Below are 13,504 nucleotides of genomic sequence, written 5' to 3'. Positions count from 1 at the left end.
CATGAGGGGAGAATTACATTTCTAATGATAGTAAACACTATTTTGACTAGCAGATGTGTTTTCAAATGGATCACTGTTGACATAAAGACTTTGTTCCAGTTTCTCTGCTATCCCCTTCATATTGAAGGCTTTTATGTAGGAATAAACAAAGCGCTGTCAAGAGTATTTCTATTATTCAAATCAAGTCGCAAACACTGAGGAAAGTAATATCTTAACACACTAAAAGAAAAACAATGACAAACGTGAAGGTATTATTCAGTATGTCTGATACATAAAACATTTTTTACAAGGTATTTTTGTTATCAAGAGAGATTTTCTGTTTTATGCATATAACCTCTGCGGCAGTGAGCACAGTAACCTTGAGTATATCTTGAGTATATGGCGTGAGAGCAACGGCCCCCAGAAAATACAGGCTTTGCTATTGCTCTGATGTTTCCACTTACATTCACCTGCATAATCAGAGGGACAACCAGTCAGACGCCACAAATAAAATGAGCGGCCAATTTAACAATCGTAAATCCCACCAGAGCTTGTTGGCATTTTCACTGAAGTGTTAAAGTAGTTGTTAATTTTGTTTTCATGAACGCTAACTTTGGTTGGCACACAGGCTGCGGTCAGGATATGCACGAAAGGGCAGTTGTTTAGCTTCTTTATACTGTTTACTTACTTTGTCATGCAATTTCTGTTCTGCAGGTCTCCAATTTTGCAATCTCATTCATTTTAGTTTCAGGCATTTTCTCAAACCATGAATTACTGTGGGACTGCTACCTACAGTATGTGAAGAGATTTGAACTCCACGTTAAACATAACAATATATACTGCTACAATATAAATATAACTCACACGCAACAACTTTTGAAAGAGGCCATTATAAGGATGACAAGTTATAGTGACTATAAAAGTATGTCTTGAAATCAAACTATGTGAATTAAATCTTGATTTTGAGCCAGGAGGTACCCCTTGACAGAACTCACTTCAATAAACTGTGGATACAGTCAATTGCCCAACAAATGCAGAGCAATCTCCATGATTACCTTTCATGTCAAATGGAGTCCTCCTAAGTCATTTATGAGGACGATTTGTTCAGGCTGCTGCATGCCTTGTGCTCCTCTTCATTAAGTAACCATCTAGCTTCTCCAAGGATGGAAAAATATCTATGACAGATTTAATTACCATCATGTGAATATGTTGTTTCTTGGAAAATACATCTGAAACCTAGATTACATGTCATTAACACAAATGATATGAACATTATGAGCAAAACATGACAAATGCACCACCGGAGCCAATGTTTTTTTCTCCAATTGCCTATATCCAGGTCAGGGTTCCACTGGCAACAGTATAGACAGTATGAATTATGCCCTATTCTGCAGGAACTTCCTCTTTTTCCTCCTGGGGGATCCCAAAGTGTTCTCCAGGTCAGCTGGAAGACATATTCTCTCCAACATTTCTTAGATCTCCAGCTGGTCCACTTTAAATCAGACAAGCCCGCTACCTAATATGGATGCCTCTTCAGATGACTACTTATATCTGCATTCTCATTTTTTGTTCACAATCTAAAGCCTGTGAGCGTATGGACACCCAATGGAGATTGAACAACTGGTACTAAAAGTGGGTTTTAAGTCCAATTTAGAAATAATATGGGCAATGTTACAATTCCAAAGAATGAAAATAAGTAAGACAATGAAAACATCCAATAGCTTCGCGTCACTCCAACGGGTGGCAGAGAGTATGTGGACAGGGCTGCTTGGAGGTTGAGTGTGGGCAAAAAGACAAACATATTTAACTTTATCTAAAACACACAAAAAAGGCAAAGCTTGGCTTTTGTCTCTAAATAAAAATCAAAGTGTTCAAGTATTAGATATTAGATATATGGTAGCCTGAAAGCCTCTTGATCTCACTTACCTTCACTCATGAGAATATTGTAGATAACCTACTGTAGCAGTTGCTCAACCCCCACCTGAACAAGACATCTATATCAGCGAGTGTCTTGGGGGCATTTAGGGCTCATCTTTGGAGATAAACATGCAGGGATGTCAAAACAAAGTGTTGTCTGCAAACAAAGAAATACCACCGTAGTGGCAACGATTTGGACCCTTATAGACTTGAAGTGAGTGTTGATATCTTGTCCATGACTATATTACAAGTAGAGGAGTTGACACGGAGCATTTCACTGAAAGCTTAATGCTCACATTGAGCAGGTTGTAAAAATGCTCAAAGAACCATCACAGCTCTGATTCTAAATGTAGAGGAACCAAACAGAACATCTTCATCACACAAGATACTTTGGGGAACTTGGTTGCAAGCTGTTTCCAAATTCACAAAACACATGTAGACAGGATTAGCAGACTGTCATGATGCCTCAGTTAGCTGAGAGGATAAAAAGATCACCGTCCTGCAACCAAGAACGAAGGAATCCAAATTGTTCTTTTGAACAGGTTTGACAATATATTGGCTGGGGTCTCACTTCCAGCACATTGGCCGAGGCTTTCCTAGTGAGTTGTGACTCCTGATAAAAGCTTAATCACATCTTATCCACTTGTATTGACAGTTTTAAAAAGCTGTGTCACACTGACTGAGATCTACAGCATCCAACAATATTTAGAGCATTAGTATTTCGGGTCAGCTCTAATCTCTTGTAGAGCTCTTTTTAACTACATCAGGGACATCTGCCAAGGATATGTGTTCAGACCCTCCTGAATCGTTCTGCTCTGCTTCCTGAGCGGAAAGCATGCCTATTGCGTGTAATATAGAGGATACAAATAAGACTGATGTCTTATCACCTGAAATATCATATGGATTCCAGAACCTTTTAAACACCATTGTTCAAATAGGCACTGCACAAAGTGTAAACGTTTATAATATATAATTTCACTGACGACTAAAATGTAAAATATGTTTAATGTATCTTTGTCTTCCATGTCTGATTGTCATGCTCGTATTTTGCAGTCTGATGTTAAACAAAGCCATCAGCTGAAGTTTTATATTCATTTATTCTGAAAAAAGAATACAGCAAGCGTCACACAAAGAGCAAATGTACCGCACAGTTGTATATCTGACCTCTGTTATTCTTTCTTTTCTCAATCACATGGGACATGATTCCTCCGGCATGCAGTAAGTGGAACAGCACCTGTAGGCGTCCTGCCCACTAAATCACAGCAACAGGCGAGATGTGATAAAGCAGATGTGGAGCTGAGCGATATACGTCAATTAAGGTCTGTTTTCACCCTCTGTCACCATCAGCTCAGACCTCTGAGTCCCTTCAATCCGGTTCCCTTTCCGAAGCCCGACACACCGAGCTAACTCTGTCACTCATTAAGGTACGAGCTGCTTCACAGATGTGCCTGTGTTGGTTAATGGCTCAACTACACACCCTATCTGCACTGCACGAACAGCTAAATCCAACTTTTGCCAGGCGTCTATACTTTTATGAGATACAGTACATACTGAGTGGTGTCTCGCAGTGTTCAAAGTGGTATGTAAATCTGTTTCAAATGAAGAATCTGAAGCCTGATACCTTTCGAAAGAATCTACTGCAGAAGAGACATTTCAAAAGGTCACAGACACTGGTGCAGTAAGCTAGAATATTGAACATTTTAATGATAGTGAATAATGGATTAATTATGGATAGAAAGGTACTTTATGTTCATTATGATCCCCATGAATACACCCTCGTTGTACTCGTGTTTCCTAAAAGCGGCAGTATGACTAGCAAAACCAATATGTGAAACTTTCTTGTAGCTCTGCTTTGTACTGATACATTCTGAACTCTAACATTCTGAACTGCATGTGTTGCAGCACAGGGGAGACAGTTGAAAAAGCCAGTTTGTTTGTTTGTTTGTTTCTACCCACACAGCACTTTTGGCAAGAACAAAAACCATGTCACAAAAGAAAGAAAGGAATTTAGTTGTTTTTTTTCTGGCTTTCGACACCGTCCCATAATCTACATAATTTTTTTCTGGGGCAGCTGTGGTACAACAGGTCATCCATTAAGGTGGTTTGATCCCTGGTTACTCTGTATGTTCTTGAGCAGTGCACTGAACACCAAACTGCTCCTGTCGTGCAGGCCAGCACCTTTCTCCATTGGCATGGTGAAGAGGCATTGGATTCATGTGCTGCTGCAAACTTATTTAATGATGCTGTAATAGATTCGAAAAAAAAAATCATTCCAATGAAATAAAAGACACATTGTCACTCTAAAATTAAATGTCACGTGAGTTAAACTTGGAGAGAAAGAACACTGTCAGCTTGTCTCTTCTTGTACCTGAGTGATACGCCACTCAGCAGTATGTCCAAATATGTGGAAATGTTCTTCCAAACAACTGTTTAATGTGACTGACAACGGGGGTTGGACAACTGTGGTCAGTTTAATCAGAAAACGTATCCAGGGCTTGTTTGGTTGCTCTTTGGGAGCAAAACGAGCGATGTGGTATATTCAGTTTTAATTAAAATCGCTGAAAAGGTAGTAGGTGGAATTGGTCTCAAAAAGGGGTTGCTAACGATTGGAAACGGTCAAAACCTTGGTAAGGGAAGAGCCAATTACATTTTTTTTCCATGGGCTTTAAGGGAAGAATCATGATTCACCTCCCCCTCTGTGAATACCAGAGGATACTCTTTGAAGTTTTGAACCAGACTGGCAAATCAAAGCACCACTTTCTCATCAACACCATCCAAGACAGGATCACTGAGGCCCTAAACAACTTTAGGAAGTTCGACTCTAACTCCGCTCACCCCAAATCCCTGATCAGTGTATAATACACTCACGTTGCACCTAGATTGATTTGGCATTTCACATTGTTATTTTTCGATATAATAATCTGGGCCTTCTTTCACAGAGGGATCACATACACGTTTTAAAAAAGGATAGATCGATTTGATCGTCCTCCACATTAAACATGCATTGACTGATTAGTTGCTATGCAAAGTAAGACGACAGACAAAGAATTGCAGTAGAGGCACAAAAGAGTGCTGCATTGCAGTGTCCTGCGATACATTGGGGTGGTGGTATTCCTGAAGCCATTGCACTCAAACAATCCAACCAGCACACAAAGAAGATCATTTAAAAATGATTAGAAAATAATAAACAGGCTTTTAAATATATCTTCTAGTTTAATCTACACAGCATCTTTAAAAATATCAACATTGATCTCATGGTGGCCAGAAATAGCTGACCATGCAGACAAATATTCTGCAGGCAGACCCCGCCACAGCCTGTATTGTAATAAGCAACTCAGAAAAGATCTTGAATGTAAAGACCTTTTCAAGTCTGCTATCATCAATTTTCATTACCATACATTATTTATGATTTTAATACATTATTTTCCTCACATATGCCTTTGATCTGTATCTTATGGCATCTGGGTCGTGGGCGGAACAGTACCAATATACTGGACTTCTTTCATGTCTTGCCAAATAGACACGATAATTAAACCTGACCCAACCTTGAATATGTAGAGTACAGGTAGCAACCATCTCACACAGTGTTCAACACAAAATCCTACCAGTCACCTGTGATACTGAGTTGGCTGTAGGTGGAATGAAAATGTATTGTAAGGGTGATAAATGTCTCAGATTCAGTCACAAACTCATTTTGTGTAAGACAGTTGGAGACATCTTTAATTTCTACGAGTTCAGGTGCAGAACAGAGTGACAATCCACTTGCCCTAAAGTACACAGTAGCATTTGGCAATATTTCCTGAGTTACATTTTTATACTAATACATATTTGGGTGGTGAAAAGCTAGGGTAAATCTTAGGGTTAGCAATAAAAAGGGATCAGGGTTATTGCAAAAATAATGCTAGTAATGAGTGCACAATAGCTGTTGAAGAGATGGATGCTCTGAGCTTTAATGATACCTGCCGCAATGGCACACCATGTAGAAACACACACGCACACACACACACACACACACACACGCACACAAATGATTGACATTGGGCCTTATTCATATATATAGACATTATGTGTGTAAGATTAAACTTCACTCCTCATGTGGCTTATTTTGCTCTGAAGTCTATTTTATGTAGGGAACAATTTCTGAGGATATCAATGACATTCTTGTCTGAGTTTAAAGTTTCAAACTTAATAGTTTCCTAAGAGCAGTAAAAACTTTTGCAATTATGAGCCATAACTTTTATGAGATGCTGAGTGTGTTACGTCAAGATCCAAGCAGACCCTGCGCAGTGAGCAGCTCATGACGATGAGAGAAAATCTCCATAACATCAATATTTTTGAAGTGAATTGCAGTGTAAAACACATAATCATCCGCATGCACATAGACACTATCTATTTAGATGGGGAATCAAAGTGAAAGCAGATGGGACTGTAGGCCAAAATACTTTCCACTTGAAGTAGGCCGCTCTTGTTCAGAGCTCTCTCAGTAGCTGGGCTCTTTCCAGACGCCTGGCTGGAGAAGTGAAGTTCAAACTACTTGGCTCCCTCCACTCTCACCACACTGTCGCTGGGTAGAGCGTTGATTTACGACACAAGTCCTCCTACCGGACTGGACAAACCCAGGGCAGTGATGAAGAATGGCATTCAAGAATCCAGACACAACAGTGATTTTCTTTTTTGTTGTGGGTATTCCAGTATTGTCGCATGTTATACTCGTATAACCTACAGCTGCCATACAGGAAAGGAAAGTACTTACCAAGAAGGAATGCCCAGAGTTTAAAAGTATAAATTGAGACAAATTACATGTTGGTGTATGTTGTTGTGGTATATATGTATGATTTCCATTTCTGACTTTATACAAATACTTATTTCAAGTTAAGCAGTATGGGCCTTTTTCACAGCAGACGTGTGGACTTGTCATTAGAAGGAAAAGCACAGGTGTTACTAATAACACTAACGATGGCTCTGTGCTTTTCAAGTGTTCAGGTGAGAGTGACAGTAAATCAGCATGCACGATACCATGAACATAAAATTAAAGGAGCTCAATGAATTTCAGCCATCATTCATTTCTTTATTTACACCTTTGCTTTTTGTACTATTACGAGTCAAAATATCTTCTATGAAAAACGCCTTCAATAACGTACACAGCTTTTGTTTACTGTAGTCAAAGCTCTGCATGTCAACACAGATGTTTTCACTTATTCTGACTAATTAGATCTCTGTTCAAGTTAAAGTTAGGCGGCACATCGAATTATAAAACTTTTAGAAATTCACTTTCAAAAGTTTGTCTGCTTATATTTAAAATGAAGTTAGGAAAACCATTGTCCTGGCCTTAATGGTGCAACAAAACTAACAGGAGAGTAATGGAGATGCTACACTGAAACATCACACTGTTGTAATTTGTGGACGTAGCATGCAACTACACATACAGACAGGATGCAGCCAGTTCAATTTGTGACCACACTGTACGTGTAGCTGCACTTGAGGCCATTTTGTCGTCTCTGCGTTCTTGGCTGGGTTGTAAGCAGCAGTCCATGGATGGACCTCTACTCTATGTATTTTTAGTCTCAAAAGCATTTACTTTCTATTGTGCAGCTGAGGCAGGATATTCAAACTTCATTATTTCAACGTGATTACATCGACAGAAACATTTGCTTCATTGATTTGCAGCGCTACAAATACGTTTATAATTCACTGCAGTTAAACGGTCTGTTTGAAACCAGTAAAATACCAAAATGGAAATCGAGGTCACAAGTTGTTCTGGCGGCCTTCTGCTGGCAAGAGCTACTGTTGACTGTTTGTTGATTTGTTATATCGCACATCTACAATACAAACAAACAAACATTTGTGGATCGTGGCATGCTGGGATAGTTCCTCGTGGCCAGTTCACACTGGTATCTGATATTGGCCACATTTAAAATAACATAATGTGAAAAGCCAAACAAAAAAAGGCTTGCAGGTAACGTTGTGTAAACTCTTGCACATCTTCGAGAAGTTGCATTAAAGTCACAGTTTATGCATTGAGCTTGAGAGCAGCCTTGCTCTCAGCATTCCTATTGTGTTTTGCATCTGCAGGTGCTAGAAGTGTTTAATACAACTCCACTATTATCAGAAAGTAGGTGCTATGTCTATGTTACAGCTGTTTCAGCTGTGCCTTTTATTCATTTTATCAACATTCATTCCTTTACACACATTCACATTTGGCGTCATTTGAATTTATCTCTTTTTAAATGATTATTCATATCAATATGGTCATGTTTTAAGTGTTTCTATGTGCAACACTCAAGCATAGTATACTATGACCTTTAAACTCAGCAAACCGCTCACAGACAAATGAGGTGCTGGAAGCATGTGGAAAGTGGTTTTATGATGGAAACTGGAGAGGCTCTTTCATGCCCGTCTGTGACACCCACATGTAAACAGCTATCAGAAAAATGATCAGTGCTCCTGACCCATCCACAAAGTGAGTGCGCAGACGGAAGTGCAGTCTGTGTTGGGTAAGGTGGGACAAGAAAAAGCAGGTATTAAATACAATTTCAGACTTGCCATTAATTAATTTGCTTTTCAGCGGCTAACTTTATCTTTTGCTAGATCATCACGGCATTGCCCTGATAAGCAGATTACTTTACTGAAAATAATTAGTATACAATATTATTTTTCTATGTTGTTTATATTGTTCAATTATTCATTACACTCCTGGAGCATTTTCTCTGAGTGTCTAAAAATGACACATGAAGGCATGAAAAAAAGGCTTGGTATCCGACGCCCTGGGAATAAGAAGCAATTTGAATCATAAACAATTCACCAAGCGGTCTAGTTGCTTTTCATTTTCTACAGAAAGCAATCAACCTACTACATCTAAGTTCTTAATGTTTTCTGATGCTCTAGATATTTTCCTCAGCAGATATTTAACTTGTCATGTCAGGCAAAGCACAGGTGAAACAAATTTAGTTAACATTCCATTGATGAGACAGGCCAGTGAGCATGCACAATACCAGGACCCTGGATTTAGATCACCAAAATGGAATGCAATTATTAATTACACCTGTGCCTTTCCTGCTATGATAAGCCAAAACGTCTGCTGTGGAAAGGGTCTGTAAATATTTGTTGATCGTGAAAGAAACAATTAATTTCATGGGAAACATGAATATTGATGCTAAAAAAGACACCCCAATTAGTCATGTGACACAGTTCCAAGCGAAGGAGTAAAAGCTGTGTGAATTTCTCAACAAGCACTCTGCTGCATTCAAAGCGAATGCAAAAATGGCCGTAAATGAATGTTCCTGATAATTTGTTACTGCCATTTCTGCATCGCCTTACATTATCTTAATAGGTAAACCAGCCATTTTGAAGAGATATACATTCCATAAATCACAACAACCATAATTGCATTGCATGTTTTTGAAAACATAAACGCATGACTATATAAATGAGACCAAATAAAAGCATTTATGGGGAATGAACATGCCATTTTTTCCCTCTCATCAGTTAAACAAACAGAATGTACACTAGCCTTTCTTATTCGATTCAATGTTACAATAGACTACAATTATCAGAACAATATGATCATTCAAGCTTCCTGATGGGGCTCAAAGGTCTACTGCAGATGTAAATGTTATATTGAAGACTATGGAAGTAAATTCCTCTAATGTATTTGTCGACCCAAATAACATCTCCAGCGACCCACCTGTCGGTCCCAACCCAGTCTTTGGGAATGACTGGGCTGCAGCACACAGTAGATCCTCTATTTGTATTGTTGTAAACATGAAGGTTTGAGTGGAGTAAAGTCAGGTGAGGGAGCTCACAGAGCAGTGGTTTTCAGTGCTGGTACTCACAATCTAGAGTATTGCTTGTTTTTTACAACAAAAAGCTGTTAATTGCAGCTAGTGGCATTCACCTGGCGTCCCAGCTGTATCTCAGTTCTTGAATTACAATGAAAACCACCAAAGCTCTTGTTTCCTATGACGAGGAGGTTAAAGAAACCACTGCTAAAGAACTGTCTGTTTTTCAGCTGAGAGAAACAGACAGTTCCAGTAGTCACTGTGCAGTTATATGTGAAGTTTAAATTGTGGAAAGTTAAATGAATATATTTCAACAAAAATATTTGAGCTTCATATTTGGTGTTTACTGAATGAAAATGATAATGACAATAAGGGAAATGTTAGAGCTTTTGCTGAGGAAGGCTCACAAATGATTAACTTCTGTGTGACTGTGCACCTTTGTGCTAACATCCACATACAATGTTAGCAATCTCACCACTCCTCATTGAGCTGTGAGGATAGCGAGCCATAGGAAAAAAAAGAAGAAAAAAACTTGGCAGCTAAGCACTGCCATATGTTCTCCATTCATCGTGTGCACCGTAATAAATCCTCAAAGCGGTAGAGAGTGTGTGTATTTGATATAAACATCATCGGGGATCATCATAAATTATTGTTGCCCATTTGGCTGCAACTTTATTATCGTACTCCACCTTTTTCCCACAGCCTAGTATCATATGCAAATGAGAGAAAGTGCGCAGTGACTGATGAGGTTAAGTATGTCAGTACACAACGATCGCAGCTATACTCATATATGGTGGGACCGTGCTGGAACCCCTGTGGCTCAAAGGAAACACAAACACAGCCGTGCTTCACTGTGCTCTATGCCATCAATACAGAGCAGAAACACAATTATTAAAAGCCAGACCCTTAAAGGCAACGGGTTTAAACAAAGATCCAGATATCTGTTTATCAGTCGGCTCGTCGGGTTTAAATCCAAATTGCCTGGAAGTCCCTTTCAGGCCTTAGCGTATTTTGATGTCAAGAGGTTAATTAGCATCAGGGATTAGATATTTCTTTAGTTAGGTGGACGAGTGGAAAAATGTTCAGCCTTTAATAACTGTGTTTGCCATTGGAGCCAGGCATGGGAACTTTTTTATTAACTTTTAAAAGTTACTAAGCCTATTGTCTGGCATCAGCCAATTTGGATTTGTTTTAGTTTTTATCTATGTTTCTCATTTTGTTTAAAGGGTCATCCGTCACAAATGGGTCAATCTGTCAACAGTAAAAGTTCAGCATTTATCAAGCTCAGAATACGCAAGACCACAAGAGTCTGACTATAACCATGAGTGATTCCCAAGACTGTGGAAAGTTTGTACTGGTCTGTAAAATAGCTGTCGAAGCAGTCAAGATCAAATCAAACATGTCTTATATTTACAACGGTTAACCAGGAAAATCTAAACACAATAAGGTTTCAGCTGGTGATCAATGGAGGTCCAACTGAGGCATGTTTGTCCACAACTGTAATCTAAAGAAGTCTCTTGTTAAATTAATGAGACAAATTGTAGTAAGGAAGATTCCAATCAGAGCTCAAGGTGTTTGTCACATTTAGATAGATTATTTGAAATACACAGTTTGTTCTTTTTGTTGTCAGTCCTATATAAAGCTGAATGAAGGGTATTAGGACAGTAATTCTGATACTTCCCAAAGGAAATATGCACAGTTTAATATATGATAGTTTAATGAGAAGAGAGATGAAAATGAGTAATGCCTTTTTCTAGTCTTCTTACTTATGCCTGTCAGCGCATGTTTTCATAGTCTCAGATTTATGTCCTTTAGATGGATGGTGCTGGAAGGTAGATAATATGTCTGTTAAAGCAGGTGTTGAGTGCTGTTTATGTGCCACTACGAAGCCACTTTTCCCCCTGGATGATTTCTGATCTTTATCCCTCTGCACCTGTACACTCTACACGAGATGCAGGTTGGCTGATGCTTATATGGGGATAATTTGGAGATTTCAATATATTCAATGTTTTTCTCTGAAATTGCCTGCGGCTGTTATTATAGCAGAGGTGTATACTAATCAGTGTTTCTCTCCATGTTTTTATGATTCACTAAGAACAAGGGAGCTGGAATCTGTTTGCATTCAGTCAATCAATCTTACTCTCCTTGGTTTTGCCCAACACAGAGCCAGATTCCCACAGAGATAACAAACTAAAGAAAATAATCCCAACTCGCACTAACAAGATCAGATCAACATGGTATGTTGTCGAGCTAAAAGTGGGACAATAAAACAATTTATTTCAGAACATTATGCAACATTGTCAGGTTGAAGATTTGTTGAAAATATATTAATATTTGGTTTATTATTTGGTCTGACTTGTGTCTGCTTGTGCTTACAGTAGATAGAAAGAGAGAGAAAACATAGAGAGGAGGCAGTGATACTACTGTTTCATCTTTTCCCAAACTTTATTCAAAGCTTTGTCTTTCAGAAATCTTACCAAAACACTCCTAAACAAGTCATTCTGACTTTGATTTGGCTCTTGCCATTAACCGATTAGCTTATTTATCAATATACACCACAAGGAAGCACTCAATAGACTGCAGACATCGAGTACTTGTTTCGCCTGAAAGAGGTGCCAGAGAAAATGTCACAGAGTCACATGAATCAATACTAACATCAATACATTTTTTCAGTCTGCATGGGGCATCATCATGCATGACAACTGCTCTGTGCTTAGGGGTTACTGGTCAGGAGATGCAGGCTTTTGGAAGTTGAAGGTTTGGCCTGATAGATGTGTATCTAGAATCAGTAAGGTTCTTTGGTTTGGGAGTGTGTACGTGCACTAAAAATGTATCTTAGACGTGTACATACACTAACAACTACAATTTTGTATTTGAGACTTTTCAAGTGGATAACAAGGAGTCATGTCTCTAAACTTGGATAGTTTAAACCGATACATCAAGATATTCAGCCATGTACTTTACAGTATATTGAAAGAGGAAAAGAGGCTTTTGTTTTGACAGAATCAGTTCAGGGCACAGCGCTTTTCTTAAGTCTCTACAAGAAATTTCCCAACACAGAATCAGTGATGGGAAACACTTCGTCATCAGCGCAGCAGCACACTGCTGTGAGTCATTATACTGTACAACCACAAAGCTCTCCATTTTCATTCATGCCATAATGTTTTGGCACGTCAGACTGCTGCATCTTTTGCCTAAATTGGCGCAATTACAACTGTTGTCATTTTAAAGTCAGATTAGTTGTCAGCCTTAATGGCCCTTTATAAAAGTCTGAGAAACAGTGACATCATCATCATTTAAATTTATTACAGTGTTTTTCAGACAGGATCCAGTGTCATTTTGTAGCCTCCTCTTAACAGAACAAAGAAAAACTCAACTTGGCATAAACAAACATCCTCATCAAGAATCAAAGAGGATAGCATATGCCAGTTGTAAAACAATGGTAAAATTATGCTAATTACGTTGCTGTCAAATAAATTAAGGAGTGGATTTTTTTAAGGGGTATTCTTGGTGCCAGTGATAATTTTGTTGCTATCCAACAACATCATCTCTGTTTTGCAGTCGCAACAATTGCTTCAAAGAATTGGGTTAGAAATGTCAATGTTACATCAAAACACTGACTGAAGTTAAATGCACAACATTCAGTGCTGTTGTAACCCTCTATTGTAAATATAATGCTCTACAAGCTAAAACAGCAAAGAATATATTCACATTTGTGAAACAATAAAAGCCTCATACATCATTTATTGAATTTTTAGCTCATTGTCTGTCTCCTCCACAAACCGCTGCACACAATAACTGCAACAAATCGCAGGCAGAGTGGAGTTAAG

Source organism: Pholis gunnellus, assembly GCF_910591455.1.
Source record: "Pholis gunnellus genome assembly, chromosome: 9".
Lineage (NCBI taxonomy): Eukaryota > Metazoa > Chordata > Actinopteri > Perciformes > Pholidae > Pholis > Pholis gunnellus.
This window is presented reverse-complemented; position numbering follows the sequence as displayed.